Source organism: Thunnus albacares, chromosome 12, assembly GCF_914725855.1.
Source record: "Thunnus albacares chromosome 12, fThuAlb1.1, whole genome shotgun sequence".
NCBI lineage: Eukaryota > Metazoa > Chordata > Actinopteri > Scombriformes > Scombridae > Thunnus > Thunnus albacares.
The window spans coordinates 1,273,577-1,283,473 of NC_058117.1; the positions used below are offsets into that span (position 1 = coordinate 1,273,577).

Sequence of the window (9,897 nt, forward strand, 5' to 3'; positions counted from 1 at the left end):
GTCATATGAGGAAAATGTAGGCTATGCCTCAGCCTCACACTTAGGATCATAGTGAAGATGAAAATGAAGATAGAGTTGAGTAGAAGTTGAGTTGATTCATTAGATTCACATGATTTGAGTCAAGTGATTCACATGTTATATTTAGCATTTATATTTTTGGCATCAATTTTATAAATCATTTAATTTAAAACCAATACATAAACTAGAGAATACATTGGATTAAAACATCCTTTTAAAATAACCTTGTGTATTTTTATTAAATAAGAGTGCATTCATGTTACTTGTAAAACAATACATTAACCATCATTGTGGCATGTCTTGATAAACCTTACAGTGAAGGTGTCAATAAATAAATGATAATGACCGTGAATTACTCAAGTTCTGATCAGTCAGTAACAGGCATGGTTTTAAATATTAACAGCCATTTACAGACACTGTGGGAAAAAATGCACAAGAAGCCTAATTCTCCTTTACATCTGAAGATTGTCAGTCATCCAGGTCATGGATATCCAAGGAGGGCTGAATCAAGGGCAACTGCAATGGGTTGAAGATACCTGAGGACATTTCGCCTCTCATCCAAGGGGCTTCTTCATTTCTAATCAGTAGGTCTCTCAGAAGTTAAACACATGGGACTCCCCACCAGTCAGTTAGAACTGAAGATGGCCATGTTTTATATATATATGTATATATATACACAACTGTGAAACAAAGCTAATTTGATCGCATACTGCCAAATGAATGGGGCCTGTCTAGACATAGAGACAGCTCCTTGTAAGCCAGGCAGAAATCACAGTGTGGGCGGGCAGAGAAAATCAGGTGGGCCTAGCCTGTCCAAGACTAATCATACTTAATAGGTTCTGAAACACATATGTTAACCAAAATAGGCCATTACAACCATAGTTGCCTGAATGCACCACAGTTTACAAGCCTTATACATCAGATGCAATTTTATAGTAGTAACAAAACCTACATACAAACCTACATATTTTTCAATTTGGACCCTATTTTCCCATCTTTTTGTGTCTAATGGGGACAACCATTTTTGAAATTGGTCCAGTATTGAGTGAGAGCGCTTCAGCCGGCAGCTGTTAAACGGGCTGCAGTAATGCTTTGGGGCAATCGTGCCCCATCAATGTATGCCCACTAAAAGTGCTTGTTTTTACCAGTGACAGGCTCAGATTGTTATTATAAGTGTCTCGTTTAAGTGCATCGTTTACTCAATAAAGTTGGGGGGAAAAGTCATCCCTGAACCAACAGCTCACGAAACTCAGATCGAACTGTCAAACTAGGCAGTGCTGATCAAATATGGATCAAGATTCTGTTACTGCATTGTCTATTTCTCACCGCAAAGGTTTTCAGAAACATTTTAGTGTACTGTTAAGCTGTAATTTGAGAAAGTTTGTGATGCGGCAGCCATGTTGGAAAAGGACGTGGAGGACACAGAGGGACTCACATGCAGTAACATGCACACATGGCTAGAGCGGCTACCAGAACAAAGAAAAGAGCAGCTCGGATTACAATATGAAGGAAATGATCATTAGAAGTGTACTATTGGAGAAAACACTGTATAATGATAGTAATGTTTTAATGATTATCAATCTAGTATAGAAGTGCATTCAACTGATCAGTTTTTGTCATCAAAGAACATGATGTACTCTTATCCCCATCTATTCGACCTTTATATTTTGTAATTACATTGTTCTGTTTTTAAGTAAGATGTCTCGCACCTTGTTTGTACACCAAATTAATGTCTAGTTTGTTAAGAAAGAAGAAGCAGAAACGGTTATCTGAAATGCATGATACAAGTTGACCCCGATTCTAAGTGGTGATTGTTGGAAAAGGGGGAACTAAATGCAAGAACTGGAAGTTGTACAAGACGAGAATGACACCATATATTGATTATCTTGCAAGAAACAGGTGTCTGCAGACAGAGAAATATGACAAGTACAACATGATGGTTGACGGTTGTGTTGGGCGAAAGCTGAAAGTATAAAATGTTTGTGTGAGTTGATCAATGTGCTTCTTCCTTGCTTACAGAGCTTGGGAGGCCTATATGGATACATTTTATTAAATGCAGTTGGACTGCAGAAAAATACTGTGTCTCTGGTATTTAATGGCCTTTGTCACCTTACTAGACAACATGATATTTCAGCTGCAATGACAACAAAACACACAGAGGGAGTTAATTCTCTGCCCAGATTGCCATTACTCCACTATATCTTTACATAGCAAATAGTTGTTTGCTGACATCTAGCAGGGCTGAAGTCATTTATTGCAACTTTAAGGCTCAAGCTTTTCAACTGACACAATTCAGCCATGTCTATTCAATGTTAACTCTAACTAGGCTTGAATAATCTTGCATTGTGCATGTGCACAGAGTGCATAAGCAGCCTAGAACAATTGACTGTTGAAAAGATTATTATATATTGCAAAAAGAAGGGAAAACTAGGGTAGTGTTCTCAGCAGCAGAACAAACCTGCTGATGAAACTATACAAAGAATATAAAGGAGTCTTCACCAAAAAGGGCAATACTGCTGCAATTAACAAGGTGATGGAGATGGCGTGGCAAAAGATTGCTGACAGAATAAATTTGTAATTTATACTTACATACTGGTGTGGGCAGTGGTGCCTTAATGGTTAGAGAAGCGAGCTTGTGACCAGTTCCCTGGTTCAATTCCCTGGACTGGCAGGATAAATCTGGGTGGGGAAAGTGAAAGCAGCACTTGCCTCTACTTATGTTTTATCTTGGTAATAAATAAATATTCAGATCACTGACTGTGGCTATATTATCAGTGAGCTAGATAAGATAACTCTGTGCAGAGAGTTCAGTATTTGTATTTGTATCTGTATTAGTTGAGGCAGCAACATTATTTGTATTTGTATTCGAATAAAAGTGGAAAGAGGCTTAAAAATCCTGTTTTTGCTTTTATTACGCTTTTAATTTTAGAAAATTAAAGTGTTACAATAAGTGTTTATGAATAAACTACCTTACGAAGGAGGTCCCCAAACTCAGTCTCCCAGTTCATAGACGACTGTGCTGACTACTGAGCTAAAACTTTACTCTTCACCTCTTTGCAGACAGACATCTAACTAACAAATATCTTTAAAAATATTTGTATGAAAAGAATATTCATTAAAAAACCCCACTATTTGTGCTTTGCCGAATAATGTATTTGTATTCAGGCACACCCCTACTAGATAATATCAGATGTTTAAAATTATGGTGGGGGCTAATTTAGGAGAACCAACTTACCATTACTAACTACATAATCGGCTACTCTTTGATACATTTTCTCATCAAGAGCGTCTTGGAAAGTTAAAAATAAGTTGCAGCTGGAGATTAAGAAACTGGAGAAGGACTTAAGTATAAATTTAAACACAGCAGAAGGTCATTGTCATTGGAACTCTCACTTAAATTAGCAAGACTTATCAAAATAAACCAGGCTATTCCTTTATCTGTTTGATGAAATATCCCCCTGGTCTGTTTGTTATTGTGTCTTACCAAGTGTCACTTTACGAGAAGTCTTGTTCCGAAATCTTGCCAGAGTTGAGTTGTCAAAATCAGCTAAATATTCTGAATATTTAGCTTTTGCGAGATTTCAGAATGAGACTTATCCTAACAGTGGTAATAGTAGTAATAACAAACAGACCGGATAAAGCGAAAATGTATAGAAAAATGTTTCATTTCTCTGTATGATCTGTTCATGATCCATTCGTTTAGTGGCTGTCAGCTGAAGCACTCTCATTCAATACTGGACCAATTTCAAAAAAAAATTCCCCATTAGCCACCTAGACACAAAAAGATGGGAAAATAGGGTGCAGGTTGAAAAATACCAGTTTCTCTTTAACAGCACGGCATAGCCAGGCATGGCAGCCATGTATTCACACATACACAGCTGACATATATATGACATATATATATATATATATATATATACATATATCAGTGTTGATGTGACAGCCCTAGAGCCTGTTGCCTTTGGTCCTGTGGTTTATGTCTGTGTGTTGCAGGTCCTTGGATGGGTGGAGCTGACATGCCACTCGAGTACTAACTGGGAACACCTGGCCAGTGCCCCAGAATGAATTTAAGCCCACCTGCTCTGATGCCAGCTCTCTGATCCCTTCCCCCTTTACCAAGCAGTGGTTTTTGTGTTTCCCTTTTGGTTTTGTTTTGCATCGACAACACGCACCTCGCATTAGACAACATATTCATACACTTTCAAACATCACTGATACTGACCTCCGCACCCCATCGCAGTTGTTTATTGTTATTTATTTTAATACATTTCAGTGTGTTATTGCTGAGCTTTGGCTCTCCCTCTTTTGTTGTGGCCTGCAAGCCGCTCATAACATTGAACACTGAAATTATTTTGTTATAATCCGACCATTCAGTCAGTTCTTGGATGTCGTTGTTGGAGAATCAAGTGCTAAATCACATGCTCCTGTTGATGGGGTAAGGGCTGAATTAGCAGTCATGCACGTGTCGTTAGTACTTGGCACTTGTTGAGTAGAAACTGGTGCAAGAATAGGTGTCTGGGTGGAGAATAATCGCTAAACTTGAGCTGAATTTTCTTCCTCCTGCTCCTCACAAAGTCTTTTTGCAACAGCTTTGTTTTGCCATTGTTTTTGTCTCAATTTACATTAAAACCAGCTAGCTAGCAGACAGTAGGCTTCTGTTCCTCTGTGCGATGCAGGGGCTGTACACTGAGCGAAAGAGGAGGGGGTGCTTGCAATCTGGCATTTTTTTGCGAAATGCACTGCCACTCAAAAAAAATCTGATTATATTCACATGCTGCACTCAAATTTTTCCCAAAGGCTTTGTTGAGTGCTGACCCGTATTGCCAGGAAATATGCCAAAAGATGGTATTCCTGCTAGGGATGTGCCGGAATCCAAATACATTATTCGAAAAAGCACAAATAGTGTTTTGTTTTTTTAAACGAATATTTGTTTTGTTCAAATATTTCTAAAATTATTTGTTTTCGGGAAGAAAAAAAAAAAAAGTCAAATACCAGCACGCAGGTCGGTTACGCTCCTGTCAGTCTCTCTCCTCTGCTCCATTGTTATGTCTATCAGCAGGTCTCAACGAGAGGATTCGCATCAACCATGTGCTAAGTTTTAGCTCAATAGTCAGAGCAGATGTCTATGATTTGGGAGACTCCGGTGTGGGGACCTCCTTCGTAAGATCGTTTATTCATGAAAACTTATTGTAACAAATGAACATTGACACATTCTTGCTGTAATCATTTCTCCTCATTCAACATTATAGTCTTTAGTGCCAAAGTCCCTCTTTTTGTTACTATACCTCCATCACAGCTCAACGAGGAAACATATGATGCTAAAAAGACTGTAAATATGGCAGATATCCAGTTGATATGACTAACTCAGACCGCTGAAGCCTCATGAGCTTCGGATCGACTTGAGACAGACTTGAAAAAATTGTGAACCTATCGTTTAAGCTTCAACAATTAAAGGCTATTTGTTTTTCAGCCTGCAACCCAAATAATCTGTGTATGAGACTGTATTAAGAGAGAGAGAAAGAGCACACAGTAGCAAGATAGCAATGACGATGGGTTTCCCATTTATAGCATGTGATTGAATGGGGTCAGTAAACCATGACTCAAGCAGAGTTACCAGAGACTGACAGAACTCAGATGATTTTCTACAACACGCTGAATATGACCTGACTGTATCTGAGGAGGGGGGTGGTTAGTTATTACCATCATTGGAAAGGCAAGAGAGTCAGATAAAATATAAGCTAATGTTCTTCTATCTCCACCTACATTAGATTACTGTTAAGGGAGAAGCTGAAAACATCTACACGGTTATGGTCAAGAGCACAAAGGAGTTTGAAAAGAGCTTCTTAGATGACTCAGAGAACTTTTCAAACATCTAATCTCTGTAGCACAATTTCTACAGACTACATCCAAACTGAGGAAGAGACCATGTCCACCATCAGCTGCCAGATTCATGTAAGTCAGGTCTGCTGTGATCACCCGGATGCTGCTTCACCCAAACACCACCACTAATTTTAAGCCAATTCATCTTGTACAGCAGGTTTATGTACACACAGTCAATATGAAATAAAAAATTGAAGCAATTTCTTTTCATAATAGTTTGGCAAGTGTGATTGCATACTGCACGTGGCTAAATGAGAAACAAGCAGCACCCTGAACACACTAAGAGCTAAAAATGCAGTCAAAAACATGTAAAATATAAAGTCAAAACACACTAAGTACAAATACAGCATGCAGTAATTTAGTGCTAAACCCAATAAGAATTAAAGCTGCCCTACTGACAGTTACCATGTTGACATTTGGATTGCATGCTGAATGCTACAGTCTAATTAGCATGAACAGGACTCTGCTTAGTGCAGAATGTTTACTATGGAGAAGGCAGAGGGAGATTTGGAGGTAGTGAATGCCTGCTGGGGTGATGTGTAGTGTGTTTACCCACAGGCTGAATGCTGTATGACCCCATGTTTACCGCAGTAATTCAACATGGAGTGGAAATAGTTCAGGTTCCTGATTTACATCAGCTTTATGAAGTAATCTGATACAATTTTTTTTCTTCTTAAAACTACTATTATTTCTGCTTTGATTTAACCTAGACTTACCTAGAACATTTTATTTACAACTGAAGTCAGGGAAATGTTGGAGTTTCTTTTGTACGCATGTCCCATAAGACAATAATCAATTTTTAATTGCAATAATATCAAAACAGACAAGGCGAGATGAAATCTCAAAAGAAAAGCTGTGGGCAGCTGTTATGACTACCCTTCTCATAATGTAAGCTCAAGTGTATGTAGTCACAGTCAGCAGAGGTGACAGTCTAGTTTTCAGTCAGACTAGTGCAGTGCCTGTTCAAAATGTGCCTGTTGGAATGATTAGCTTAGCGTCCGGCTGCTATCTTAACGCATAGAAAAATTAGTACAATCGATGTGAGGTGTGAATGAGTATACACCAACAACATGAAAGAAACTAACATTCTATACATACACAGATGTTATAAATTAGTACTCAATTAGTAAAAAAATTGGAGGAACTGTATGTTTACAGAAGTGAGGCTACTGGACAAGGTATACAGTTTTTGGATTTGGTCGTGTACACTCTACTCGAACAGGGTCCAGCTGATGTTTTCTTTCCTTTCCCTCAGGGCTTCTTTCAGTTAGATTTGAGGTTCTGAGAACATCCCTCTCAAAATCTAACATGCACAACTCTTGAGTGTCACACCATCATCCATAACCTTTACATGTTATTCCTATATAGGGTCATGGGGGCTTGGAGCCTATCACACTACTCACGGGACGAGAGTCAGGGTACACCCTTGACAGATTGCTAGTCTATCACAGATACTATCACACTTCTAAAAATGTATTTTACATGTGTTTCCATTACCTTTCACAAACATGTAAAATGTCATTACTCTGGACATTTTTTTATGAACATAATATTAATAAATCAGCACAGTCAATTGACTTACGTGTAGATGGATGTTGAGTCCTCAGAAGCAAAGGTCAATAATCATGACCAGGAGAGCACATCAATGACATGATTTATTCATGCATGTTTTGGGCAGACACCCTTTCTCAGCGTGCCAACTGGCAACACTGTTGCAACCAAGCTAGCGTGACCTATTTGACATTAGGAAGCATAAAGTAGCCGGAAGTACCATATTCTAAACAACAATAGTCATCAATAACTAATGTTTCATGAGCTTGCAACATCCAAACAAATCTCCCTGGACATAATCAATCACAAAAAACGCAAAAAATGTTAATGAAAGATCTTCATTCATCCCAGGAGGCATGAAACGGTCCGTTACTTTGATTAAATTACAGATTTCTCTGTGTTTGAAAATTGTTGGAAACATTTGGGATAATGTAAGTACACAACTCAACAAAATATATAACATAGGTCTAGTTGTTTTTAGACATTTTAATGTAGAATAATTACATATTATACCTTTAACTAATACACTATTTTAGAAATTTACCAGATTAACAATGGCAACGATACCTCACCTCAGCCCCTTTAATGTGTGTTAAGATGAAATATATTTATTGTCCTTTATTGTCCCTGAGGGGAAATGTGACTTGGCCCAAAAACACACAGCTGGGTAAACTGCAAGAGTGCAGCTGCAAGTGGTCGGTGGTTTTCATCCAATTATGCAATTACCCACAATTCTATATAAGTAGAAATATTGGAACCATGATTATGAGCAACTGAATATTCCACGAGTGTGTCAACATGGACCCAAAAGTTATGAAGGAGCTCATGGACTTCAAAGTCAATAAACGATTCCCCAAGGGATCCAACAAGCAAGAGAGGTATATCATTAAAAAGAGAGCAGCAAACTTTATCCCCAAAGGTAAATAATCCCATAAATCCACAAGTGACATGTTGGTGCTCAGTTAATTCAGAAGCTATACCTTCTCCAGATGGAGAGCTCTTCTATATTTGTTGGAGAAAGTATAATCATGAAGAGCACTTTGCCAAGGTTGTGCACTGCAACACTGCAGCAGTATTGGGGCATACTGTATGCCATTATAAATAGATATTATTGGCCTGGCATGGAGGCAGACATCCGGAAATGGGTAAGTGAATATACTTATATACACCCCAAATTTTCTCATGAACCAAATAAAACTTACTTGAAATGATTCCATTTATTAAAGTGATGATCACATTACAGATCAGGGAACAGAATTTAAAAATAAAGTAAGTATTTACTGTACCCTAGAATTGTTAATCCATGCTGACTTTTATCATCTTTGGCACTGTGAAAGGTTAACACTCACCTCTGTGACAAGTTGGGTGTTAAGAGGAGCTTTTGCTCGCCTGATCACCCGCAAACAAATGGACTTGTGGAAAAACTTAACATCATTCAATGGTAAGTTAATCTTAAAACACTAAATACCACAACATATCAGAATGTTAAGCTACACAGTTAATTATGAATATATAAAGTTAATTTTCTACTCACACATAATTTAATATTTTAGATCTCTTAGCAACATGGGGCCAATATCTGGCAGCAACCACGTTTGGACTGAGAACAAAAAAAACACCTGACAACACAATACAGTCCATATTATTTAATGTTTGGTAGGGAGGCCAGATACCCCTCTGAGATACCGAGCGAGTGTGAGGTAAGAGGGTCAAAGTAATGTTTGCAATGTTTGGATATGGCAATCATTGAAATGTCATGCCTTTTTTATACTCATGCACTTATGTTTTTGCCCTTGTAGATAACAGACGATAAAGTGGAGACACCGGTGAAGGAGGAGGTTGTGTGTTAGGGACTTATGAAACAACATGGTGTGTATCAGCAGGTGCAGGCAAATGTAAGAAAATCCCACCAAAGGGTAAGGAAAAGGGAAGAGGAGAGGGGCTAGGATGATAAACTCACAACAGGAGATACTGTCTTGCTAAAAGACATAAGGGAACAGCAACGGAAGGGGGGGGGGTGGGGTGGAGAATGACATGCTGACATGCTGAGACCCTTCACAATGACAGAGCTGCAGGACAAAAGGGCTATACTCCATTCTACCACAGACACTTCTAAGACGATGGCAAACATTAATTGTTTAACACATTTCATTGAGTCAGAGGAGAGGGTTTCAGCTAAGCTCAGAAGAATTGAGGGGCTCTCTCCTCTGGCCTCACACCACAGCACAACAGATCACAACACCTCTGGTCCATCCACAAACTAAATCACCCTGATGCTGCCAGCACCCCTCCATTCTTCTCTCCAGCCTCCTCTGCCACACTGTCCTGTAAGCACCCCTCCGATAACACACTGTCCCATCTCTCCAGCCACCTTATCCACTACCAGCTGCCACACTGAACAGACACCTAGCATCACACACCCTGACCAGAGAAATGGTATGTATATGT

The 9,897-nt window shown here is 38.8% G+C and overlaps 1 long non-coding RNA gene across 1 annotated transcript; it reads left to right on the forward strand.

Moving 5' to 3' along the window:
- Nucleotides 1-8,751: 8,751 nt before the first annotated feature.
- LOC122994553 lies at nucleotides 8,752-9,429 on the forward strand. The gene is made up of 3 exons (XR_006406617.1): nucleotides 8,752-8,890; nucleotides 9,003-9,149; nucleotides 9,249-9,429. It is a non-coding gene; the product is annotated as an uncharacterized LOC122994553 (long non-coding RNA).
- Nucleotides 9,430-9,897: the final 468 nt, after the last annotated feature.